The sequence below is a fragment of the Mustela nigripes genome, chromosome X (assembly GCF_022355385.1).
Source record: "Mustela nigripes isolate SB6536 chromosome X, MUSNIG.SB6536, whole genome shotgun sequence".
NCBI lineage: Eukaryota > Metazoa > Chordata > Mammalia > Carnivora > Mustelidae > Mustela > Mustela nigripes.
This window is the reverse complement of record NC_081575.1, coordinates 88,808,717-88,836,333: the sequence shown is the minus strand read 5'-3', so window position 1 is coordinate 88,836,333 and position 27,617 is coordinate 88,808,717. Positions and strand designations below refer to the sequence as shown.

General features: G+C 48.1%; 1 long non-coding RNA gene across 1 annotated transcript; it reads left to right on the top strand.

The window, feature by feature from the left end:
- The first annotated feature begins 7,504 nt into the window (after positions 1–7,504).
- LOC132006893 (uncharacterized) lies at positions 7,505–26,497 on the top strand. The gene is made up of 3 exons (XR_009401243.1): positions 7,505–7,557; positions 25,153–25,274; positions 26,294–26,497. It is a non-coding gene; the product is annotated as an uncharacterized LOC132006893 (long non-coding RNA).
- The last annotated feature ends 1,120 nt before the right edge of the window (positions 26,498–27,617 follow it).

Sequence of the window (27,617 nt, the reverse complement as noted above, 5' to 3'; positions counted from 1 at the left end):
GCCCTCCCCCATCTCTGTTTGCATGGTTGGCAATAGAACGGAACAAGAGGTAAACGGTAGGGACATCTGGTGGGATCCAGCAGTGGATGGTGCAACTCGTAATCTTGGAGTCGTGAATTCAAGGCACACAGGCTGAGTAGAGATGACTTTTAAAAAAAGAGAGAGACGGGGCGCCTGGGTGGCTCAGTGGGTTAAGCCGCTGCCTTCGGCTCAGGTCATGATCTCAGGGTCCTGGGATCGAGTCCCGCATCGGGCTCTCTGCTCAGCAGGGAGCCTGCTTCCCTCTCTGCCTGCCTCTCCGACTACTTGTGATTTCTCTCTGTCAAATAAATAAATAAAATCTTTAAAAAAAAGAGATAGAGAGAGAGAAATTGTAAGGAGTTCTTGGGCCCAGGACCTTTTTTAACCCCTGGGTCTTTGTCATCCAGCCATTGGCTGCAGGCTTCCTGTGGGCAAGGAGGTTCCCCACACCCGAGGACATTTCCCGAGGAAGAACACAGCTGGTGAGTCATCAGCAGCTGGGGGCTGGCTAGACTGGCCTTGAAGGGGGGCATCGGAGTAGAAGACAGTAGTCTCTACTACAGTCCACCCCTTGCACCACTGCATTCACTGCTGCTTGTAATGAGTTTAGTCTGCTTGGGGAAAGCTTGTCCAGGATTCTGGAGTCTTGTTTTCTGAGAAAATTAAGAGAAGAGTTAGTGGGAGAATTATAGTCCCAGCTGCTGCTGAAGTTGGTTTTGAAGCCATAATAGGTCCACTTCCCATTCTTCCTTTCCCTCCTCCCACTCTCCCGTCTTCTATAGAGTCCCCTCCACGAGCACCCTTTTATTTAGTCACCTTTCCTGATGTGGTGATAAAGACCCTTACTCCTGAAAGGTCTGCACCCTGGGTCACCAAGACCTTCTTAGGCTATGACTGCCATACTTGTCCATTTATCATTAATAGTCAGCAGAAGAGTGCCAAGAGATTCCTCCATGGGTCATTCAGGATCCTTCACTATTCCAGGTACGTGACAGCTGCTCTGTCTCTAATGATCAGGATTCCACTGCCACTGCCACGATGGTGACTTCTTTCTCTGCCTGCTGGTCACTTGGCAGGAGGTCAAGAGACTGGGAGGCCACTGAATCTTACTGTATCCCCTCAGGTACACATTCCTCTTCTGAGAACGGAGACCTCTAGATCCACATCATGGAACCAGAAGCACAAATTCCCTGAGTGGATCAATAGGATCGATATTAATTGGGCCCTCTTGTTTCTACCTCTTGGTTCCACCTCTTGGTTCCTGGAACCACATATCCTACTACTGGGGACACAGTGCCATATAATCGTTGTTGATTTCACATATGTCCAATGTTCTGGAGGCTGGCATCTCATCCTTGCAGAATATGTCCTCCAAGCTGGTGCATCAGCAGCACCAAAACAGGCCATTTTTCCATGTTATCATGCCAACAGCTCCTGGGCAGTGCAGTATGAAATAGAACCAGAGCATCCTGTGGCCATGTGCCCACTGTCACACGTCATTTGCTCATTTGTCTGAGGTGATGTTATAAGAATCCACGTTAGTAATTCAAAGGTTCTATAAGCCCTCAGAATTGGTACAAACTCAACCTCGGCCTTGTCCTTTATCCATCAGCTGGTCACAAGGGTCTCCCCAAATGTGGTGTCCATTGAGGCCCATTGGACAGGAGAGGCCAATCCATATTGCATGTTGGTCCCAGTCAAGATCAATCATTGCCCTTTCCAGGGTGGAAGTGAACCTGCTGCCAAGTGGACAACTGGTATCCTTGAGTAATGGTGCCATATTGGAAGTTTAGCATTGGTCTCTGTTAATGACAGGTTGAATGCCCAGCAGTGCCAGTAGCTACATCAGCCTAGTGAGAAGGAGCCAGTGTGGTTGGACCCATGAATAACTGCCATTGTCACCATCATGATTACTTCATTTGTGCACCTATGATGCCATTGTGCCCGCATTGGGGTGGCCAATGACAGAAGGTAACTGATGTCAACTGATAGACTGCTACTTGGTTGTTTAGTGCCTCTTCTGTTGCAGACAGTCTCTGGTGGTTATTTATGTGTGATAGGAAGATCATACTTTGTGCATAGCCCCTTACATCCCTCCACATGCCTCTTCCCCAGGCCAGTTTGTCCCTCATCTTCTAATCTTTCTCCTTCCTGGAATCTGACCCACCAGCCTGGCCTTTTGCCACTGCCTGTGAGTCTATGTTTTCTTCCTTTAGGCCACTTTCTGCACAAGGTAAATTATCAGGCATATCATCTAGATCTCCAACCACTGAGAGGATTTCTCCTTGCTTCTTTCAGGGGCATCCCCAAGTGGGGCCATATGAGGCAACAATCCACTTTTGGCTTGTACCAGCATACCACGTTGAGCCATCTGTGACTCAACCTCAACCTTTTCCCTTATGGGTCATAGGGGACCCCCCAGATGTGGCCATTTGAGGTCAGCTGAAGGAGAGATGCTGGGGCAACAGTGGTGGATGACATGAACATCTGGCCACCTGTTTGTGCAGTGTAGTTGGGCTCCCTGGTCCTGCTTGTGCCCGACCCAAGGATACCTCTCCTGTCATACGATGGATTGCTACTGGGCCCACCCAAACTTATGGTTTGGTGGGTCTTATAGCCCTAGCTCATGCTGGGCAGTTCTGATCACATAATCACCTGCCATCCCATATTTTAGTGCTCTGTCTCCATCAGGGCTCAGTGGTAGGCAGGGAGCTGTTTCCTAAGTGGCACTGCTCAGTCTTGCTCCAGAAGCCAGAACCAGGCCCCTGGCTTTTGATTCTTCTATTGGGGCTTGCCATCAACTCCATCCAGCATCTTATCCCACCACACTTACCTCAATGAGAAGCTCATATGGCCTGAGTTCCAGGGCTGTTTGCACTGTTGCCTAGACTCGCTCCACAGTTCTTTCCTGCCCTGGGCCCTACTCAGAGTTGGCAGCCTTCTGTACCACCCAGTTACTGGGTCTCCCTACGTGCAGAACATGCCACCCTAAGACCCCAGGGAGGCTTACCAAATATGGCGCCCCATTCTGAGTGGTGAGACATGATTTAGTAAGTTGCCTTTCACTTTGTACAGGATGTTCCAGCATGCCCCAGCCCACTGGGAGCCTCAGACCTTCATGGATATGATAGGGTACCAATTGTCATAGGGTTCGTCACCCATTCTCTGCAGTTCATGTGTCTTATCAAGATCTCCAGCATACGCAGCCCTTGTCACTCATCTGTTCCCAATAATAAGACACCACCAACATGGTTCATCCATGTACTGTCTTGCAGAATGTCCAGATGGTCCAGAGCTCTTCAGATGATGTTTTGAGAGAGGGTGGGAAAGTTCACATAGCCCTGGAGCAAGGCCATCCCTGTCTACTATTGTCCATCCCACAAGAATATAAGCCATTAGACATAGCAAAGCATGTTTTGATAATTATCTAGCTGAGTTCCAGGGACCAGATGAAATTAGGGTCCCCTATGATTCTGCCATCTTAACTCCCCAACAAGATAGCAAAGAACGCACTTGCCAGATCCATGGCCACATACTATGTACTGGAAGCAAAGATGCCCCACTGGGTAAAACAGATGGAATTGCGGTTGCTGCTTGATCGAGTGATCCACTCTCATTCACCACGCTCCATCCAGTTCTTTTAGGTGGCAGACTTATGAATTAAATGGGGATATGTCAGAAACCACCAGCTCTGCATTCTTGACATCATTGAGGGTAACCCTAATCTCTGCTGTCCCCCCAGGATGTGATACTATTTATGATTCACTCTCTTGGCTTGGTGTGTGTGTTGGGGGTGCATTTCAGGGGTTTCTACCTCATCTCCTGTACTGTGGGAGCCCTTACTGCCTAGGCCAAAAACCCCAGTACCCATGGGAGTTCTGCTAACCACTAAGTATGGCCATTCCAGTTAGACATTCAGGGAGCAGAGAAGTAATCACTGCGTAGGTTCATGGACCCAGTGGAGCCATCACTAGTCAGATCTGGGCCTGGCCCCTATTTATTACCTGGCCCGCATGAGCTTGCCATTCCACAGAGGGCCCTTGGTAGAGTTTTATGTCCCTGGTATCCATGTCCGTGCCAACAATTCTAGAAAAGTCTGCTCAGCCTCATTTTCCTACAGCTCCCTTACCCAAGTAAATGGCCATAGGATTCTCTGGAAAAAGAATGAACCTCAACCAGCTAGCAGTGGGAGTCCATGACTAAGTACCCTAGCTTCCTCGCTGCTCTGGGAGAAACAGTTCTTCACACCGTCTCCCAGAGTCCCCAGAACAATCGTGCCCCAGTTGCCTTCGTCAGCCTTCTCCCCTCCCCCGCCCCGTCTCACCTTCCTCCCATCCCTGTGTTTCTGGGGGACCTGTTCCCAAGCGAACTGCCTGCGCCCACATCCTCCCCTCGGGGTGTGCTCCTTGGAGAAACCACACTAAGATAACAGTGCCAAAAGGAGTGGCCTGAGAAGTCACCCTGGCTCTTCTTGACCAATAGGCACTTCCAGTCTGTTTGCCCAGCAATGCAGAAAAGCTTCCATCAGCCTCCATGGTAACCCAGTCCCCCATTTAATGCTCATTGTCAGACCTTCACTTTTTCATTCTCAACCCTCGATCCCTCCTGCTGGAATTTCAAACCACTTCATCATCTTGGAATTTTTTTTTTTTCTTTTTTTCCGAGAATGAGAGCGAGAGAGAGAATAGCTAGCCACCAACTTCAGCGTAAGAGCCCCTTACATACTTGAGCGCGGGTATTAATCTTTACTTCTTCAGGCTGAAGAATCCAGGTTCTTTTAAAGAGTGCCCATCAGTCCCGTTCTGCAGGCTTTTCATCATCTTTGTGGCTGTTAAGCCGTCAGCCCCAGCTGCTCACCGTAGACCAGTCTGCAGGCTCCTGGAGACCACCAGATGCAGGTTTTAACCCAGAGAAGTTCACAGGAGGAGAGGTGCCCAGCTGCTGTGAGTCACCTTCCCCCTCGTCTCCTCCCCAAAGCCAAAGAACGAGCCCCAGCTTGCTGCTCCGGAAAGCTTCTCTCCTTTAAGGACCCCTTTGTTGCCTATGCTCATGGCAGCAGGCACACCAGTCCACCAAGGGCCCGTAAAACTCACGCAGGCTTTGTGCGGGTGACCCCACGGGCCTGTGCCTTAGTGATCCCACCCTTAAGCCCACAATGAAACTGTTTCTGGGTTCAGCCAGAAACAGACTGGACTCAGTTTGCCTTGTGATTTGTTTGTTAGCTTTACAAATGGCTTTTGAGGCCAGACAACCCCTCCTAACGCCTGCCAGCTTGATGGGTGGAAGTCCAGGGACTTTCAGGAGGTGTTGGGGGGGGGGGGCTCTTGGGTCTCCATGGAGATTTCAAAACAATCCCCCTTCAGGAAAAAGCTCTTGCTGGCCTGGAAGGGGGAGCCAGCATTCAGATGCAGCCAGGAGGTCCTGGTAGGCAAAGGTGTTTGCCTCATGCCCTTGCCCGCATGGTCCAGAGCCTGGCTCCTTGCGAAGCTCCGAGGTCAGCGCCTGGGCCCCAACGATGAACCTGCTCCAGCCACCAGCTTTGGTAAGTAAAATCCAAACTCAGTCCTTCGGCAGGAGAATGGTATTTACCCTAGACCTAGTTTATGGTTAAGAGCACAGGCTTCAGACAGCCCAAATGTCCATCCGCGGTAGAAGGGGTATTTACGCAATGGGATATCAAAGAACAAGGCACAGACGTGCACAAGCACACACATGAACCGCATAGACACTGCTGAGGGAAAGAAGCCAGACCTAGAAGAGTGAAGAGTACACACTTCTGAGTATTATGAAGCTAAAAAGCAGGCAAAACGTGATCTGTGGTCGTAAAAGTCATAAGAGCAGTTACCTCTGGGAGGTGAAGAGGGGGCTAGTATTTACTGTGAAGGGACCCAAGAGAACTCTTTGGGGGGATGCAAATGTCCTGTAGCTTGAGCTGAGTGCTGGTCATACAACACTTTGTGTATGTGTATAGATAGATACACACATAAAGTAATCGAGCTGTCCCCTTAAGATCTGAGCTCTTTACTGCATATAAATTGTACATCAGGATAGTATTGGGGGGAAAGCCCCACTTCTGACCTACACAACTATGAGCTAATAAATGGCAGTTGTTGGCACATCTGGGTGGCTCAGTCGGTGAAGCATCTGTCTTTGGCTCAGATCATGATCCCAGGGTCCTGGGATTGAGCCCCGCATCAGGCTCCCTGCTCAGCTGGAAGCCTGCTTCCCCCTCTCTGCCTACATATGACCTCTGTCAAATAAATAAATAAAATCTTTTAAAAAAAAATAAAAATAAAAGGCTATCGTTTGAGCTGCTAAAGTTGTGGTGCTCTGTTACAGAGCTAGAGAAAACTAGTATATCTTGGTTCTGATGTTGGTCCTGCCTGCAGCTCACTGTGTGACCAAGGGTATGCCACTTACCCTCTCTGCGCTTTAGCTGCCCAGCCAATGAAGATAGTATCTCCTGTCCTGCCTGCAGGATGAATGTGAACGTCCAATTAGTAAATGTAAGTAAAAGCTTTTGGATAGAAGACGTCCCTTAAATATGAAGTTTATGATCGTCACATGAAAAACAAACCCGCAGTTTTGAGTGCAGAAAACGATTTAGAATCAACCGACCCAGGGTTTGGAGTTAAACAATCATGGGTTAAAATCCTGGTTCTGCCATTGATTAGCCATCTTTTAACCTGATTATGTCATCTCTTCAAGACTTAGCATCCCAGGAGTAGAAATCTGTACCTCGTAAGGTTGTTGTGATTCTCAAGTATAACCTTCCATGGCAAAGAATAAACGCTCGATATACAGTACAGAGTCATGGGTGTACCGGCCCCGGAGGGCGGCTGGTTCAGGAGACCGCAGGAGAGAGAGTTTCCACAAGATGAAATCAACTGAATGACTGACATGTGTGAGTGTCTTCAGAGATTTAAATATCTGGCCAAGTTTACAGTGTCGTTACTAGTAAGTATTAAGAAAACAGAAAGCCAAACGACTGTTAACTCCAGGGAAAGGATTGTGCAAGGAAAAAAAAAAACCATAATTCACTGCATGGCTCAGTTTTATAAAACATTTACAAAACATTTAAACATTTAATAAGATAAACACTCACTAGCTGCCCAATCAAAAGTCCACTGTAACTATATTGGGAGCAGAAGGAGGGAAGGGTACACATGTGTGGAAAGAGCAGGAGGAAAAATGGAAAAAACCTTTTTTTTTTTTTTTAAGATTTTATTTATTTGACAGAGAGAGAGATCGCAAGTAGCAGAGAGGCAGGCTCCCCACTGAGCAGGGAGCCTGATGCGGGACTCCATCCCAGGACCCTGGGATCATGACGCCGAAGGCAGACACTTCACAGACCGAGCTGCCCAGGCGCCTGGAGGTTTATTTTTCATATGACAATAATAAACATCCCATTTAAGAGCCGCTTTCTAACTCTCCAAGAGCTTTTACATACATGAACTAATTGGACATTCACATTCATCCTGCAGGAAGGACAGGAGTTGCTGTCTTCATTGGCTGGGCAGCTGAAGCTCAGAGAAGGTAAGTGGCATGCCCTTGGTCACACAGTAAACTGGAGGCAGGACCAATGTCAGAACGGAGGTGTACTAGTTTTCTCTAGTTCTGTAGCAGAGCACCACAAAGTCAGCAGCTCAAAACAACAGCCATTTATTACCCTCTAGCTCTGTAGTTCAGAAGCTGGGGCCTGGCATGGCCAGATCCTCCACTCAGGTTCTCACAAGGCTAAAGTGAAAGGTCAGCCAGGGCCATGATCTTGCCTGGAGCTTCAGGTCCCCTTTCAGGCTCCTTCCAGTTGTTGGCAGGATTCAGTTGCTTGCAGTTGTAGGATTGAGGGACCCATTTTCTTGATAGCTCTTGGCCAGTTCCTAGAGGTCACTCTCAGGTCCTTGCCATGTGGTCCCAGCACCTTCAAAGCCAGGAATGGAGAATCTCCCTGATGCCAAATGTTTCGCAGGTACTGGAGCCTTCTCGTTTAGAGGAGCCCAGTCCTCTTTAAAGGCTCACCTGATTAGGTCAGACCCACCCAGGACCATCTCCCACTCTTTTTTTTTTTTTAAGATTTTATTTATTTATTTGACAGAGAGAGATCACAAGTAGGCAGAGAGGAAGGGAAGCAGGCTCCCTGCTGAGCAGAGAGCCCGATGCGGGACTCGATCCCAGGACCCTGAGATCATGACCTGAGTCGAAGGCAGCAGCTTAACCCACTGAGCCACCCAGGCGCCCCCCTTCTCCCACTCTTAAAGCCCACTGCAATATGGCATCATCCAACCATGGGAGTGTTACGCTATCATATTCAGAAGTCCCTCCGGTAGGTACTCAGGGGGAAGGAATTCTACAGAGTCTGGACCCTCGGGGGCCACCTCAGAATTCTACCTACCACAGGAAGTATGCTGGAATACCATTTTCCCTACTGTGGAGAGGACTTCCTTGACCACTCATTTTGAGAGTTCCATGCCCATCCCAGGGGTTTTTTTTTTAAGATTTTTATTTTATTTATTTATTTGAGAGACAGAGATAACAAGTAGGCAGAGAGGCAGGCAGAGAGAGAGGAGGAAGCAGGCTCCCTACAGAGCAGAGAGCCTGATGCAGGACTCGATCCCAGGACCCTAAGGTCATGACCTGAGCTGAAGGCAGAGGCTTTAACCCACTGAGCCACCCAGGCACCCTCATCCCAGGTTATTATTTAAAAAAAAAAAAAAAAAAAAAAAAAGGAGAAGAAGACATATCATTTGGCTTAAAGGGATGCCTTTGGGCTGATGCCTTATAGCTACGCTGTTGACAATGTGAAATGTGTCTGCTTCAGTTCATTACAGTGAAGATTTGTAATTTCTTAAAAGAATCATTCACCAGAAATAAACCAGTCACAAAAAGACAAATACTGTATGATTCCACTTCCTTGAAGTATCTAGAGTAGTCAAATTCACAGAAGCAGAAAGCGGAACAGCGGTTGCCAGGGGCTCAGAGGAGAGGGAGTGAGGGATTGTTTTGGTGTTGTGAGATGTGAAGGTTCTGGAGGTTGGTTGGATAACAACGTGAATATACTTAACACTACTTAAGTGTACACTTAAAAATGGTTAAGATAATAAACTTTAGGTTATGTGGCTTTTTTTTTTTTTAAACCACAGTCAGAAGTAAATTAAGAGAGAAAAAATAATCACTCAGGAAAGCTTTTTGTGATCTGAAGTACGAAAGGGCTCTTCAGAGCATCTTTAGGATGAGGGGAAGTTGCTGGATTGTTGCAGGGGATGGGGAGGGTTGGTGCTCTCTCAACATCCACCCCGCCTTCCTCCTGTGTCTGTCTGCCCTGCCAGGCCTGGAAAACTAGGGTTCTGTGCAGATTGAGTTCTATCCGTCAGATGTGCCTGTGGGTGATTCAGAGGGTGGGAGAAAGGCCGAGGTCACGTTCCATTGACAAGAGTGGCTGGGTGTAGGGCCAGTGATTTTCTGGGACAGTTTGCCAGTGCCTAGCACTGGCCTCATGAGTGTCCACTAGCAACTGAGCAATTGTCCCTGATTCACATACAGCTAAAGCAGTATGCTCTTGAAGCAGGACCTTGGAACTTTCTAATTCCTTTCTAATTCCAGAACTTTCTATTTCCCCACCTTCCTGGTTAAGGTAAAGACATCAAGTAGCTCCCCAGGGCAGGCCAGTCTTTCTGTGGTGCCATCCTGAGAGTCATTCCTGACCTTGAATACCCTGAATTGAATTCCTTCCCGCTTAAAATAGCTGGAGTGATTTCCTTCTCCTACAACTAAACCCCGAGTGTTAGTTGTACGTGATGGTCAAGGCAGCAGATGCTTTGGAATTTGATGATTCCGTCTTGTGAGGCTTTGGTGGCGGCTGATGGAGGCCAGCATCTTCGGCTTTTTCCAGAACTGTGCTGGGGGGCTTCTGTGTAAATGGGGTCATTCTTCCTATCTACCCTCTTTCACCCCATCTTCTTACGCTGGGCCTCACGTGGCAGCTGGGCCCCGGCTGCAATCGGGCAGTGCTCTCTTTCTCTCCTTTCCCTCTCACAGTTATTTGAAAGCTCTACTCAAGCTTCCAAACTTCTGCTAACAGAACCCAATTCTGTGTGGGTATTAGGCACATTACTTAAAATTAATTTTAGGTAATATGTTTGTTAAAGGGTTTGTGACCCAGCCTTGGCTAAAAAGGAAGCGTCTCCTGGGAAGCTTCTGAAGAGAATTTTTCTTCCTGAGGAGAGAGTGAGAGGGGGTTTTCTCATTGTCTGACTGCCCTGGACTTTCTCTCCTAAAACAGGCACTGGATGCCTGGAGCCACAGCAGCCATCTTGACACCATGGGGTGGGTCAAGAATGGGAAGGAAAGACCACCAGCTAAGGATGGCAGGGCAGAGTGGCTGACAGAGCTGGGTTTTCCATGCAGTCAATGAACCATGGACAAACCCTGGAATGTGTATGTCCAGACTTCTTGCTAGCTAAGCAGTAAAGGTCCTTAAGATTTAAGCCACTGTTCGTTGGGTTTGGGGCCACTCAAAGCCAGAAGCCTGTCACTTTTAGCCCATTCCTGATAACTCTCACTTTAAACTTTACAGAGAAAAATGGATTCTACTTCCTGCCCAGCAACCCCCTGACCACAAGATTTCTCTCTTCCCTCTCATGTCCTAGCCAAGAGCCTTTGATCTGATCTCAAACTAATCTCTCCCTTGGGCTCTGGACACCAGGCCCACCCCTCTGCAGGGAGCTCCCCAGCCATTCTCTCTCTCTCTCTCTCTCTCTCTCTCTGTCTTGCATCTTCCCTCTCCTGCTCTCCAGCTGTGGTCCTGACTGAACACCCAAGGCCTTGTGTACCAGACTGAGTGCCCATATCTTGTCCTAATCCCCAGGGCACCGCTTCTACAGGGCCCCTGCCCAGTGCCCTGGGTGAACCCCCAGAGGTGAAGAGGTCAAGGGTGTGGAACTGTTCTGGCCGCAGAGGAAGCGGCTGCCCAGGACTGTGCACGTTCCACAGGTACCTGCGCCAACAGCAGCTGTCCGCTGCAAGGCTGATTCTCCTTCTGCCTTTTCCCCTTATTTTTATTGAGGGCATATTTTCCTTATCTTTAAAGCTTTTATAGCTTTGTATCTGTGCCTCGTTTTAGTATATTCTCTTGTTATGATTTATGCTGCTTTTACTGGCTCTTTACCCTCAGCACATAAACACGTTTAAGTTTTCCACGGCTTAGAAAAATAAAATAAAAAAACCCTTCCTCGACCCCGCATTCTCTTTGAGTTTTGGCATTCTCTTTCTTTCTCTCTCTCTCTCTCTCTCTCTCATCTTCATCGTGAGCTCTCCGGGAATTGCCGCACTCATGGTATTTCTTCACATCCCACCCAGCACTCAACTCCCAACTCCCAGACCGGAAGCAGCCCAGCCTCCCTCAGCACAATGGGGGTTTTATTGGCAGGACGCAGAGGATCTCACAGGGTGTGGGAAGAAAAGAAGGAAGGGGATGCAGCTGGGCCACCAGAACCCCTGGGACTTCTCTCTCGTGGCCCCCACACTCTTTGTCCCAGCTGCTCTCTTGGGAGTGATGTCATTCTTTCCCCCTCCACGTGATTCCCACTTGTTCCAGAGCCTTCTACCCCCGAGGCTCCCCTTCGTGCCAGTTTGAAAGTCCTAGGGAAGGATTCGGATTGGTCCGGCCTGGGTCAGGTACCTTCCCAGGGATCAACTAGCTGGTGTCCCCGGTAGGCTAAGTCACAGAGCAGAGACCAGAGCTCAGAGGTGGGGGGTGGACCTTGAGCCAGCACCTCAGGGGGCTTTCTTCTGCCCCACAACCCTTGTTTAGAAGCATTGGTGCCTCTCCCACAAGACTGGGGCCTTCCCTCCACGTGTTCTGGCTCCTTCCAGCTGCCCACACATGCCCCAAACCAGGGGGATCCACTGTGCCTGCATATACGGCAGGTCAGCGATGCTGAAGGATGAGCTCACCTCCGGCTCCCTTCAGCCACGACCCCGGGGCATATGAAGGGAACAGCTTGTGGGAGAGGGCACATGCAGTGGCCACAGAGATGCACCCCCAGTCCCCTTCACAGAGGGACTTGTTGCCCCAATGTCAGTAGACAGCCCCCAAGTGCTGAAAACCCCCCTCGCCCCGAGGTAGTCCACGTCTGGTAATGGGTTATTTCACTGACCATGGGACAACTCTGACGGGACAGCTGAGGTCTTGGGGGTCCCCAGGGGGTTGGTCCGGGCTTTGCCAGGCTAGCTTTACAGTTCAAGCCAGCTCTCCACCCAGTCCTGCTTCTTCCCCCTCCCTCCAAAGGTGCTGTCCCTAATAATTACCCCACGTGCCAAATGCCCCATGTTGTGGCTTCTGCCTCCAGAGAACTTGACCCGTGACAGATACCCTGAGCTGGCTGAGCCGCACCAACTCCCAGAGGTGTCATGGGCTGAGCACCAATTGCCCATAGTGGGAACTGACTTGGTAACACTCTCTTTATTGGCTGCCTTCTCTCCCTTGTCCCACTTCCCCACTCCCCATGTTCTCTGAATCTCCTAAAATCTACTTGCTCTCAAGTCCTTGCCTTGGGGACAACCCAAACGCAGACACCAGGATGACTGTGACTATTTTTGTTAATTTCAGCATCCCAGCCTTTATCGATAACAGAGTACCATTGTGACCACGAGCTCATCTTGAAACGCTTTTCTCCCTCACTCATGTGGTTCCCTGCTCCCTTGCTGCCCACTCCTTGGCCGCCCACCCTTCTTCCTCTGCCAACTCCCTGGATTCCAGCTTGGCTTCTCTACACACAGCATATCCCAGGGGATCTCACTCACTCCCCTGGAGTCAAATACCACAATGTGTGGATGACCCACCTTCCTGCCCAGATCGCTTCTCTTGCACTCCAGACTCAGATAGCCAACTGCCAACTGCCTCTCCACCATGTCTACATAGGTGTCTCATGGAGACTTCAAAGCAATATGGCAGAACTGACTGAACTCATTGACTTTTTCTAAGCCAACTTCTACATTCCCCCTGGTCAGCTGACAGCATCTGTTTCTTGTCCCCAAAGCCAGCCTTCTGGGAGTCAGCCAACCGCCTACTCATCTCCCAATGGCCCAATAATACCTTCCCATCTTGGTGAGAACACATCCCTCACCCTTGGTCAGACCGCCCACTCCCAGGCTCTGTCCTCCCCTAGCCATGTGACCTGTCAGAATTGCTCATTGAATCTCTCTTAGTCTCCGTTTCTGCATCTATAAAGTGGGCTGTTAATAACAGTACCTGCTCTCTTAGAGTTCCTGGGAGGCTTAAAAGGTATTGCCCACGTAAAATGGTTAGCAAAGTATATGGCAAATAGTAAGTAGTCAATGTGGTCAGCGGTTTTTTGTGTTTTTTTTATTCTTGTTCTTGTTCTTTATCTTTACCCTTCCCATCACTTTCCTAGCCATCTTTAAATGCCCCGCTGGTCTGCAGGATTCTAGAAGGCAGTGTCATATCTTATTTACCTATCTGTCTGTGACCACTGTCTCTACTCCTACTTCCTGTCGGCCGTATTTCCCCTCAGATCTGGTAGCATGGGAGTAGCTAGGGGGATTTCTTTACATCCAGCTAAGGGGCAATTGATTTAGGGATATATTTAATTTGGGTTTAGTGGAACATTTGTGTGTGTGTGTTTAAAATATTGCTAGCCATCCCAGTGCAGGAATAGCTTCCCAGAACACTCCTACCACCCACTGGGTTGACTCCATAGGTGACCTAATATGGAGATTCAGGCCCAGAGGTTATAGGTCAATGTAAACATGTCCTATGGTGCTCAGAACCAGAAGCACATGAGTAGCAAAGGACAAACAAGGCTTCAGAAGTATGGAGTCAGAAGGTACTCTACTCTGTGGAAAATTCTTCCAATCATCAAACATGAAATATTATAAAGAGGGGATTTTTTTGAAAAGATTTTATTTATTTGGGGTACCTGGCTGGCTCACTGGGTTAAGCCTCTGCCTTTGGCTCAGGTCATGATCTCAGGGTCCTGGGATCGAGCCCTGCATTGGGCTCTCTGCTCAGTGGGGAGCCTGCTTCCCCCTCTCCTCTCTCTGCCTGCCTCTCTGCCTACTTGTGATCTCTGTCTGTCAAATAAATAAAATCTTTTAAAAAAAAAGATTGTATTTATTTATTTATTTGAGACAGAGTGAGACAGTATGAGCAGGGGCAGGGGCAGAAGGAGAAGCAGGCTCCCCACTGAGCAGGGAACCTGCTGCTGAGCTCTATCCCAAGACCCTGAGATCATGACCTGAGCAGAAGGCAGACACTTAGCAGACTGAGCCACCCAGGCACCCGGGAGGCTTAGCTCTTATTGATGCCTAGACAAAGGAAATTCTCTCCCGCTGGGAATATATTCAGCCGTGCAATGTATATAATTATGAATGCACATATATATATTTTTTCCTTTCTCATGGAATGTATATGGACTAGAACATATCAAAATTTTTGGTTTGCAGGGCCCAGACCTAGAGCAGTACAACAGCCAGGGAGTAGGCCTGTCTGGGAAGTTGCATGTTTTATGAACCATAGTGAATCGGACCATATCTTCGAGTATCTGATGCCTCTTGTTCCGATGAAGGCTGGCCGTTCCAGATGAAACAGCCGGCACGATTGACACTGACATGGTAAAATACCCTAAGGAAACATATTTACCAACGAGTCCATCTTGATTCCATAAGTGTAATTCAGTTACGTAATTGTGTAGCCCAGTACAGTGTAGTGGCAGTTTAAGCAGGCATTTGAATCGCTCTTTATGCCCTAATTTTAGATTCACTTTTGATATTTTTGGGGAATTATGGATCAACCCAAAGATCGAACACATGAGTATGCAGCCCCAAAATCGTAAGATAAAAAGAACTATTGAGGTGTGTCAGGTACTTAATGAAAATATTCTATTGCGGCATCTGGATTTTGTAAGGTGTAGGTATTTGTCAAGTCTTTCAAAGTCAGGATTCCTTGTTATACCTAATTTTGTACCTGTCTCCTTACAATCTTTTCCTTAAAGAGGGACCCCAAGACTGTATATGTTTCAGGCCCCCACAAAGTTTGGATCCTCCTCGGGTTTCACCCTGTGCCTCAGCATTCGAGTGTGTTTGCTATTGTGCCTGGTCTGGTACCCGCTACCCTCCATGCACAGCTGCACAGCCAGCCATGCTGGAAGGTGTCTCCTGGCAGAGGGAAGAGAGGGCCCGAATACAACAGGCGATGGTTCTATCCTGTAATAGAGCTGGGACCTGCAAACCACAAAGGCGACCCGGTGGGGGCAAATTCAATCAGCTGGCTCCCACTTGGGGGATTGAGGCCCAGGAATGTTTGGCAAATAGAAAAAGAGGAGGGGGGTGCAAAGACCCAGAGTGGTCTGCAGTTCCGTGTTTGACCACAAGATGGAGGTAAAAGAGTGGTCCCTAGGCTCAGTTAGAAAACTCATTAAGAACTAATCAAGGTGGAGGGGGGTTTTTCATGTTTCCTGCCCGAGCCTTCTCCCCTTTGCCAAGCCTCAGTGCACTTACTATTGTTCCATTCTTTTTTGGTTGAAGTCGTCACAAATCTGCGTTTTTGTTTGTTAACTCAACTGTAACCCGCAGTTCGTCTTCTAGACAACTTTTCGTGCTCCTTATGGTTAAGGATTATGTTCTTATTAACTATTATTAGAAGAATTTTCTGACTCAGACGTTTTAGGACTTAAAGCTATAGTCTTAGCTCAATAATTGCCTGATTATTTGCCGCTGTGCTTGGAACTTTCATTACCTGGCTTCTATTTTGCTCGCATTGCTCCGTACCCCCCAGTCAGGGCTCTGTGCAGAACGCTATCTGGAACACCAGGCCGCATTCCCATCTGTCTGAGAGAGATATGGTTCCATCTAGTTTTACAGGGACCCTGTGAAGGTTGAATTATTCCTACGTTGACTATAAACAAACTGAGCGCCTTGCCTACAGAAGACAATGATAGAGTCGGGCTTCCTGGATCCATTCCTCAATTTTTCACTGGACACCATCACTGGCTCCCCCATGGGACCGTGGCCATCCAGTAGGCCGGCACCATTGGCTCACAGTGCATGTGCAGAAAGCATGGACTGGCCACCAGCGCTGACCACCTTCTAGACTTCTCTTGAGAACGTTGCCTTTGCTGAGGGTCCTTGACTTAGATGTGTACTTGGCTCATGGCTGGGGGCTTTTGCTGGAAAAGCATGCTAACCAGAGGGCAAAGGTCACAGCCCCGGCACCAGCCCCAGGGTGGGGGGTAAGGTGGGCTATCCTGAGTGCACAGATGCAGGAGCTGCCTCTCCGGTGGTGGGAACTACAGTGTTTGTCTTTGATGAGTCATAAGCTTGTCTCATGACTGAGGTTGAAGATTACATCTGTATAAGGGGACATACCAAAGCTCACTGGCCCACATTCACAGCAGCTCTTGGCTGACCCCTCAGTAAATCTCCCTCACTCCTTGACTCCTCCAGCATTGCGATATCCCATGGGACAACGGGTGCTTTTTTGAAGCAAGGAGAGGAATCAGAAACACCATGGCCTGTTTCCCCTGCAAAGCGCCTACTGGGTCCAGCTCCCATTGATTTGTTTTTCTGTCGTGTATGAGCATCCCATTCTGGACAGCACCTCCGGTTCTCCAGTTAGGCAGAACAGGAGAAGCGGGGCTGGACAGGGAACTAGGGGACCCCACTTCAGATGGCAGCTGTGTGGCTGTAGTATCAGGACTGAAGGACTCCCCCAAACGACAGGAGAGACCTCCGGTCAAGGCCACACCTTTTCCCAGTGTAGCCCACCTCTGCTGACTGACTCACAAGGGGGTATTAAGTTTCAGCCCTCTTGTCCCAACTCCACGTGGCTCCAAGGGTCATTCCATCTTTCACATTCCCCATAGAGTCAGTGAAGCCTGCCCGGAAGACAGCAGCTCAACATGTTCCTCCATCCACTCTTGCTTTTTCCCTTCTGGTCCTTGAGGGTGGATCCCAACAGTTCTCCCAGATAAACCTTCTGCATGCAAAACTCCCATCTCAGAATCTACCCTCTGGGGCACGCAGCCCAAGACAGTGACCTTGGGAAAGATAAAGACCCCTCTGAACCGTGGTCAAAGCTAGTTCAATGCCACCCCTCTGGGCTCATTTTTCACAGCTGACCACTAAAGATCCCACCAGCTCTTGGCAAAGAATCCAAACTTGGAGAAGCCCAAGAGTCCAGTCACAGAGGCAGACTGACACACACAGCGCAGGCCAGGACTGAGACTCCATGTCTCTCAACCCCAATTCTAAGGGTGCTGTTGTGGTTTGTTTTCAAGCCCATCCGCGACTTCCTTCTGAGGAATCATTTCTCCCACTCAGTCCCTGCAACTCCAGAGACAGGCCTGGGAGGTTGTCCACTCCCATTGGAGGTTGTCCAGGATTGCCCTTCATTCTCTTTCTTCCTACAGCCAGCCCTGTCCAGTGGAAATCAATTCAAGCCACATAGGCCATCTTAAATTTTCTAATAGCCACACTCAAAGATAAAAAGACCCAGGTGAAATTGATTGCAGTAATGTACCTGACCCCATATATCCAAAGTGCTGTCAGCTCAATAACCAATAGGAAAATCATTCACGAGGTATTTGGTTATTTCAAATTCTCTTTGTTCACACTCAGTCTGAATCTGGCGTGTGTTTGGCACAGCACCTCTTGGCTGGGACGCATCACACCGCAAGCATTCAGGAGTCACCGTGGTGACCATATTGGACAAAGCAGGCATGAATTATAAGGGAGGAGAGTTGCAGAAGGAGGCATACAAGAACCTGGGACTTCAAAGCCGACCACTTTTGCTTCGAGGGCGGCTGAGTTTGAAGTGTGAACTCAAAGTTTCTTGCTGACCCTCAGCTCTCATTTCTCCATTGATAAGAGATAATGCTGTACCTGCCTCAAAACATGGGTAGGGGACTTTAACAAAATAGCATCCCTAAAGCACCTGGCATGTCCATAGGTTATCTGAAACCCATGGCTTTCTTACTTCCAGCCCCCCAAATTCTACCAGCAGTTAGCAACATCAGCCAGGACCGAGGTTTGTAAGGTTTGAATACAATACTACACACATCCTTATTTCGAGCTGCACTTGTGCATCTTGTGCAAAGTCTTGACCAATTTTCTAATCCCAATCAGGGAAGGAAGCGTTTGGAGAGAGAGAGAGAATGCTACGTGTTCCCTTGGAATGTAAAACATTTAATTAGTTGCCAAGGATTGAAAATCTTGATTCAGAGCCCGAAATGGCTAATAAGGTTTTATTGTTGCTATTACTTAGAGTTTTTATAGAACTTTAGGCTTGCAGAATGCTTTTCAATCACTTGAGAGAATCTAAGTTTGTTAACAGCAAGATGAAAAAATAGTTCTATTCATCAGGAAAGACAACATACATAATATTTTAAGTATTTAAGAATTACGACCCTGCTGTGAGAACATCTGAAATTACCTCTACGTGGATGCAAGAGATTCTGGTTATAGGCACAGGACATTAATGCAGATACCGATGTTATTGCCCTGCTGAGTCGGCAAGGGTGAACTTTTGCAAGTCAGGAAATACGGAAGTTTCTAAAACAAACATTAGCTAGCTCTAGTTACACACGTGGAGCTTTTTGCCCACACGTAATTTCTGAACATTTTTCTAAAGGAGCTCTTAAGGTTTTATGGGTGATCATATTATAAAATCATACATAGTTCTAACACAGCATAATTTATGACTGCTCTGGGTCACTGAAATCTCCCTGGATTGTGCTGTTGGGGCTGCTGCAATTAGAGACCAATTTGCACCAATTCCTCTATAAATATTATCGGTGGGGCAGTGTTGGCTGGAAAATGGATTTTTCTTTCCACGTACACCAAAGTCAAATTCAGGCCGTCTGTTGGATGTATCCGTTCGCTTCTGCCACAACAGTGCTGCCTAACAACCAACCCAAAGCTCAGCGGCATATAACCATAAGGGCGGATGCATTCAGATGGTTGGCTAGGAGTCTCCGCTGATCTCAGCTGGACCCACCGACAGCTGCTTGGTGGCTGAGCAACGCTGGCCTCAGCTCTACTCCACTCCACGTTTTTCATGGTCCAGCAGGCTAGCCTGGGCGCATCCACACAATGATGGCAGATGCCCAAGAGAGAGCGAACCCCAATGAATGAGCCATTTCGAACCTGCGACGTGCTTGCTTACAGTCCATCTGGCTGAGCTCAGAGTCCACGGCTGTGGTAAATCAACCCACCCGCCAGGGAAAGGCCCTGCAAAGTCACATGGCCAAGGGCACCGACAAAACGAGAGATGAGAATCGTAGCCATCTGTGTAAGCTACCACAGGTGAGAATGGATTAGAATGGTTTTCTTGAAAAGGAAAGAAAGGGTAAAAACAATAAACATCATTGATGCTTGCATCCCTTTTGATTGCAGAAAAGTACTCTCAGCTGGCCACGCCAAGCTTATGCCAACTCACTTCCCAAGCCCACCTCTCAGAACAGTTCCTAGGCCAGAAGTCATGCGAAATTTTTTTAAAAAGATTTATTTAGGGGTGCCTGGGTGGCTCAGTGGGTTAAAGCCTCTGCCTTCAGCTCAGGTCATGATCCTGATCCCTGCATCGGGCTCGGAGCCTGCTTCCTCCTCTCTCTCTGCATGCCTCTCTGCCTCCTTGTGATATCTCTCTCTCTCTGTCAAATAAATAAATAAAATATTTTTTTTTAAAAAAGATTTTATTTATTTTTTGGTGGGGGGCAGGGTAGGGCAGAGAGAGAGAGAGGGAGAGAGAGAATCCTAAGCAAGCTCCACGTTCAGTGTGGAACCCGAGGCGGGACTCAATCTCACGACCCTGAGATCATGACCTGAGCCAAACTTAAGAGTGGGACGCTTAGCCAACTGAGCCACCCAGGGGCCCCAGGGGAAATGTCTGACTAAGCTCTAATGGGCAATTTTGGCAGAGTATGAAGCAGGAATCTTTTCAAGTGTACCCCTTCACAGACAACATATAGGCGAGTAGACCACAGCGTCCTCCTGCCTATCTCTTTCTGGTAACCTCCACATAGGGCCCTCGGCACCGTGTAGAATTACACTTGAGAAAGCAGGATGGGGGATATAGGCCCCAGTGGCCCGGCCTTGACCAGGTTTGGGTGGTCGCCACACATGTTGACAGAGCCTCTGCTCTCTGCCATTAGGCTGGGCATCAGCGGGCCCCATGCCAAGCTAGCATTCGTGCCCATCTGTCAGGATGGCACCTGGCCCTCTTCTAGAAACAGATGGTTTCAATTGATCTTTCCTTGCCAGTCTTTCCTGCACTGACACTCCAAACCTGCCCTGTCTCTATCTGGAATTTAATGGAATTCTCACATGCTCTTGTTTCCTATATCTTTTCCCGGGGAAGCCAAATTGTGGTTTTTTTTTTTTTTTTTTTTTTTTTTTTTTTTTTTTTTTTTTTTCAGTTTTTACTTTTCTGAAATAGTAGGATTATAAATGGATTTGTATATACAGGGGGGAAAAATCAATAGCCTGTATTTTCTAGGACAAAATGTAACCTCGAAGCAAAGCACTAGCAATTATAAAAAAAATCATTTGTTTTTCCATTTCACTGATCTTGACATACAGTTCACCTCAGAGTCCCAGACCAAACTGACTTTGGCCTCCCTGGATATAGGAGACTTGTCCTCAAGAAACCTCTCAGAATGAGACAGAAAATATGAAGGCCCATTCCTGCCCCATCTTGAGCATCAGACTGACAATTTAGTGGCCCAGAGGACACCGTGGATGTGAAATTTATTTAGTTTTTAAAGGAAAGGCTTGAGTTAGGGCTGCTAAATGCTGCAGATATTCCAAGATATTCCCTGGTCCTGCAGCTCCAGCCTGGGAGGGGTCAAGTGACCCCGGGAACTTGGCCTAAGGTCAGCAGGGCCCCTCTGCCTGCTACCCAGCCCATGGCAATTTAACTTCCAGAAGCACCCAGAAATGTGCAGATCACAGCCTGGCTTGTGTGTTTCCCCTGCCACGTGCCTGAGAGGGTAAATAAAGGGGGAGGAAGACCTATAAACCAGCATTTCAATATTCACAGAACAGCTCTGGCCAACAGAACCAGTGCAAGTTGCGGTTGTAATTTGAAATGTTCTAATAACCACCTTTGTAAAGAGTACGAAGAAAACAGGTGAAACTAATTTTAATAAGACATTTTCTTTCACCCAGTATATCAAAATCTAGTCACTTCAGCATGCAATCCATAGGAACAGGGGCTTACGAGATGTTTTACGTTATTTTGTGCATTAAGTCTTCAAAATTCAGGGTGCAGGTTGTACTTACGCCGCAATTTGGAATCGCCACATTTCAAGCCCTCAGAGTCCCATGTGGAGAGCGGCCATATTAGGCAGCGCAGACCTAGGGTGGTTCCAGAAGGGGGCTTGAGGAGCAGTTAACGGGGGTTGCTTCTCAGGAGAACTAAGGGACTGGGGCATAGGGACGATGGCAAACTTACTTTTAACCATAAACCCTTTTGTATTGCCTGTATGTACCCAGTATATGGATTGACAAAAATCTATTGGATTTGTCAGGGTTCTCCAGAGAAACAGAACGAATAGGAAGATAGATAAATAAATTACGTAATCAATATTCATTTAAATGTTCATCTAAATTACACAATGTGTTTTGACTACATCAGTACCAGGCTAATTGCTTTTAATCTTCATGAAAACCTCCAAGTGGAACGGGCTGCAGATCCGATTTTATGATACAGAAACTAAGGCTCTGAGGTTAAGAAGCTGGCCAGCTAAGTAAGAGGTCAGACTTGAGTTGGAACCGATTCTGTCTGCCTTCAAAGCTAGCAGATACAGATAGGCAGAATGAACACAGATGGTCCAATAAAAGAGATTTATTATAAGAAATCAGCTGACGTGATTCTGGAGGCTGAGAAGTCCCACGATCTGCTGTCTGCAAGCTGGGGACCCGGGAGAGCCAGTCGTGTAAATCCCAGTCCAAGGGCAGAGAACCGATGTCTCAGCTCAGTAGTCAAACAGAGAGCAAATCCTCCCTTCCTCTGGTTTTTTTGTTCTCTGGGGGGTGAGGGGGAGCCTCAAGGAATTGGATGAGGCCCACCCACAAGGATGGGGGGGGGCAATCCACTTTACTCAATCTTCTGATTCAAATGTTAATCTCATTCAGAAACACCCTCACAAATACACCCAGAAATATTGTTGAACCAAATATCTGGGCACTGGAAGGGGGAGGGGAGGAGGAACCTGTCATCTTGACACATAAAATTAACCATCTCATGTCCTTCTCGAAATGGCATCATAAAGAAACGACTAGACAAGAGGGCCAGTGCCTTATGGACAAGGATGTTTATCCCAGCATCTTAGCTCTTCCTGGGAAACTGAAGCGATCCAAAATGTTGCCAACAGATGTGCAGTGAAACTGCACCCTCTGGAGGGCGTGGCTTCGAAAGACAGGCAGTGAGAGGAAATCACCGAGAGCCAAAATCGCCCTTGAAAAGAACTTGGACAGCAACCCACCTACAGAGGCTCAGCACTAAATCCTCCCCAGCAAGGTCACTGCTTCTCGGGGTGAGCTCCTGAAGAAGCAGTCAGTGGTTTGCCTGCACACAGGGGCCATACTCTATGAAAAAAATGTGTGCTCTGCACACCGGTGTAACTTGGCAAGATCCAAGAGACACATTTGAATGAAAAGCATCGAAGGAACTGGAAGATTTGTGGTTTTCGCCTCGGGCTGTTTTTGAGTAAACTGGGGGGGACAGAATTGCCCCCTATTATTGATATTGATCGCTCTTGCTCTGTGACGTAAGTACATGGCATTAAACACAGCTGCTGTACTTGAAAGGGGGGTTAGGTAATGCTGCTGCCTACTGGCATGAGTGTATAAAGAATGTTAAGTGTTTGACCTGGGGGGCTCATTTGGGGAAGCATCTGCCTTCCGATCAGGTCGTGATCCCGGGATCCTGGGATTGAGTCCCACATCGGGCTCCCTGCTCAGCGAGGGGTCTGCTTCTCCCTCTCCCTTGGCCCCTCCCCCTGCTTGTGCTCACACTGTCTCTCAAATAAATCAAATCTTTTTGAAAGGAGGGGTGGAAACGGCATGCTCTGCTTCTAGCATGGGGTACATTCTCCTTACATTCAAAGGGATTGAGGGTGTTTACAGAAGCCCAAGGTCCTGCTGGGGCTCCCTGAGGACAACAGCTCCCCCTAGACAGCTCTCCTGCCTCCCCTCCAGGCCACTACCCCCCTGGGGCTCAAAAATATTAGAAAAGGCTCCTACAGGGATGGCTGGTTACCCCAGGCCCCCAGCCTGCCTGCCCCTTCCCTTCAGGCCGCCCTGCAGGTTGTCACACCACGTAGCCCACGAGCGCCACTGAACCACCGGCCTTGGCATAGCGGGAGGGATGCTGGCCAACACAGGACACACTGGCGAGGGACGCGCAGAGCCTGGCAGCACTCAGTGAGGGGCAGAGTGAAAGCAGGAGACAGTCCCTTGCAGCAACTTGCTGTCATTTCCAGTCAGCGGGCTCTGGCCTCTGCACATACTAATGAGAATCCCTGCCTGGTCCTGGCGGCTGAGCCTGGAACAGGACAGCTCGAACAGTCTCTCAGTGAATCCCCATCACAAGCCTCGGGGACAGCATCGCCACAACTACTCCACAGATGAAGGAAGCCAGGCTCAGGGAAGGCAAATCAAGTTGTCTAAGGGTCACGGGTTGGGTTCCCAGGGAAGGAGACTCTGAGGCAGAGGCGAGCACACAGGATGTTTATTAGGGACCGTGGAAATAAGAAAGGAACAGGGGAGGGTGGGCAGAGGGCAAAGTCAGCTATGACGCAGGCCCGGTGACAGCCTTGGTCACCCCTGCCCCCTGCAGGAAGCTCTGGAAGAAGAAAGGCCCTTCAGAGTTGTCCTAAGTTTTGCACGGAAATGAATGGATTTTGATACTCCGGCAGCCATCTGTCAATGGAGGGGGCCTGCCCTCAGAAGACCATGACCTTGGCAAGGTGTGCTCTGGAGCCAAAACAGACCATGAAGGGGCCGAGAGCTGAGGGCTGTCCACCAACAGCACTGTCAATGGCGGTCAGAGCAACACATCTTGACCTTGGCCTCTTCACATCGCTGTGCCCACCACACCAAGGACATCCAGGGGATGACAGAGCCATCACAGAAAGCTTGCAGTCCAATAGCTGCCATGTGTGCCGTGCTACTAAGCTAAGCTGCCTCCTCTGGGCTCCAGGTTTGGCAGCAGCCCCAAGCTGCCCGCTAAACTGGATCCTCTCCTAGACCATGTAGGAAAAATAGAGCCCCTATCCGAATCTGGATTACCAGGCTCTTCCATGTGCTCCCAGAGCCCAGCGAGAGGAGTTCCCTGCCCAGCTATTCCCATGACGAGGGCTGTGGGATCTTTCACTTTTCCCTCAACCACACCAGATATTGTGACTCTAGCCCACAGGTGGGCTATTCGGCCCCCCACCCTGCCCATCACCACCACGGGTTGCTTCTACCACCACCTTTAGCCCCACCACATCCTTTAGCAATTTTAACAATATTTTATTTATTTATTTCAGAGAGACAGAGATCGTGAGAGAGAGCACAAGTGGGAAGGAGGGGAAGAAGCAGGCTCCGAGCTGAGCAGGGATCCCAATATGGGACCCAATTGCCGCAGGACCCTGAGATCACAATCTGAGCCGAAGGCAGATGCTCAACCGGCCGAGCCACCCAGGCACCCCATTTTAGCATTTTTTAAAGATGGATTGTAAAGATCCAGGGGTGCCTGGGTTGCCCAGTGGTTAGCGTCTGACTTGGGCTCAGGTCATGATCCCAGGATCTTGGGATCAAGCCCTGCATCAGGTTCCACACTCATCGAGGAGTCTGCTTCTCCCTCTCCCTCTGCCCTTCCCCCAGCTCCTGTGCTTTCTCTCTCTCAAGTAAATAAATAAAATCTTTAAAAAAAAAAAAAAAAAGACAGATTGTAACGATCCAAAGGAATTTTGCCAAAACCTAAGGAGATTTACAAGGGAAACAAAGCATTCAAGCACGTGAGTGACACTTAGAAACTATGGTTTTCTCATCCTACAGTAGCTTTCCAGGCATCAGTAAGCTGAATTTGAAACTCTGATTCAGAGACGCCCCCTTTTCACCTCTTTTCAGGTTCTTACTCACCACTTTGGCCCAGGCCCAGAGCCACACCAGCCAGGAGTTAGCGAGCCCCTCAGCCCTATAGCCCCTGCAGCTCATTCCAGGGTGAGTGACACAGAGGACAACCCACTCAGGTAAGGCCCCCACACCCCCTCCTGCCCCTCCTTCGGGGAGAGCTGCTCTTTCATTTTGAGGTAACCGGATTCTGGGATCTAAACACACAGACACACAGCAGTGGCTTGGGAACAGTGGTCTTGGCGGCTGGAAATTGGATGGAAACGAATGGGCTAAGGAAGAACATTGACGTAGATGCCAAGGGGCAAAGGACACAGGAGAAGAGACAGAAATGGGTCACAGATAGAGAGGGACAATAACAGCCTTTGTCAGCATCCTACTCTGTCCAGCCTGGAGTATTGGTTTCTTAGGGCTGCTATTGCAAAGAACCACACACTGAGGGGCTTAAACAACAGAAAGGCTCTGTCTCACAGTTCTGAAGGCTAGAAGTCCAAGATCAAGGGTCCAGCAAGGTTGGTTCCTTCCAAGGGCCATGATGGGGAATCTGTTCCGGGCCTCTCCTCTAGCTTCTGGTGGTTTTACTGCCTTCTTTGGTGTCCCTTGGCTAATAGAAGCATTGCCCAGATCTCTTGAACACAGGGTATGTGGAGCATAAATGCCAGGTTATGGCATTTTGATTAGATGCTGCAGACTGGGGAACCAAAGGCAGTTTTCCAAATATAAGTAGCATAAAATGAAGTCTTCCTAGGACAGTAATTCCAGTGGGAGGGTAGAGGGCAGAAGCTGAAGTGGCAGGAGAGAGACTGGGGACAGGTCAGGTAGAGGGCCACCGCAAGAGTCCTGAAAAGGGATAATGAGGCACAAACCAAGGCATGGGGTGAGCACTGAGGCAAGAGGCCAGATGTAGGCAGAATCTCTGGGGTATAAGGGATAGATGTTGGGATGGAAGCCTGATGATGACTAGTTCCGGATGACTGGCCTGAGTCCTTTAGACAGAGACCTGAGGAAGGAACACCAGTCTATTGTGTCTCTGAAACTTGACAGAAATTTGTTTGTTCTAATTCTCTGCTTCCTTTTTTTTTTTTTTTTTTTTTTTTAATTCTCTGCTTCCTAAACGGTTTTCTGGTCTATACTTCAGTCTACTGAGGAGATCAACCTTCCTGGAAGAATGTTCTCTGTGTATCAAACACTCGTGTTCAGAACCCAGAGAGGGATCCCTAATCAAAATATACACTCCTGGGGGTACCTGGGAGGCTTAGTCATTGAAGTGTCAGCCTTTAGCTCAGGTCATGATCCCAGCGTCCTGAATCAAGCCCCAAATTGGACTCCCTGCTCAGTGGGGTGCCTGCTTCTTCTCCCTCTGCCTGCCTGCTACTTCTCCTGCTTGTGCTCTCTCTCTGTGTCAAATAAATAAATAAAATCTTTACTCCTGTTCTGCTGCTAAGGAATTAGGTCCCATTTTCACATTTTGGCTGATGTTCTTCCTTCTGGAACAAATGGGTACATTTTCTCCTCTATATGTAAGATGTAAGAGTAAAGGAGACAGAATTTGCTGATAGACTGAATGTCGGGTGTGAGGAGAAGAGTGAAGATAACACCAGGCTTTGGACTTGAGTAACGGGAAGAACAGAATTACCACTTACTGAGAGGAGGAGGAGGCAGAGGTTGGGGGAGATAGGTTTTAGCTTGGGACGTGCTATGGGTGAGATGCTACTGGGCAGGCAGGTGGAAAGGTGGAGAAAGTACCTGAGTGTATTAATATAAAGTTCTACACTATTACCCAAACTGGGACAAAGAAAGACGAAAAGCATCAAAGAAGGATTACAGGATATGAAGGAGAGAATGAGACAGTCTAATAAAGGTTTAATTGAAGTCACAGAAGGGAAAAATAGAAGAAAGGTAACATTTGAGAGGATAATGGCTGACAGTTTTCCAAAATTAATGAAAGGCATGAATCTTCAGGTCTAGAGAGCCCAACAAATTCATATAGGATAAAAGAAATCCACATTGAAACATATCACAATGAAACTGTGGAATAAAAAAAGGAAAGAAAGAAAACGCTAAAAAAAACCCCAAGAACAACAAAAAACTCTGAACACAGAAAACCAAGAGAAGATTCTAAAAGCAGTGTGGGGGGGTATGGAATAGGACACAATTACCTATAAACGAATGAACAATTAGAATGTCAGCATATTTGCCAACAATAACAGTGGAAACCAGGACAGCCAAATTCTTTAAAAAAAAAAAAAAAAAAAAATATATATATATATATATATATATATATATATATTTATTTATTTATTTCACATACCATGCAATTCATCCTTTTAAAGTATGCAATTAAGTGGTTTTTCATATATTTACAAAGTTGTGCAACCGTCACCACTATTTGACTCCATAACAGTTTCATCGCCACCCCCTCCCTGCAAAAAAACCCACTACCACTACCCATTGGCAGTCAC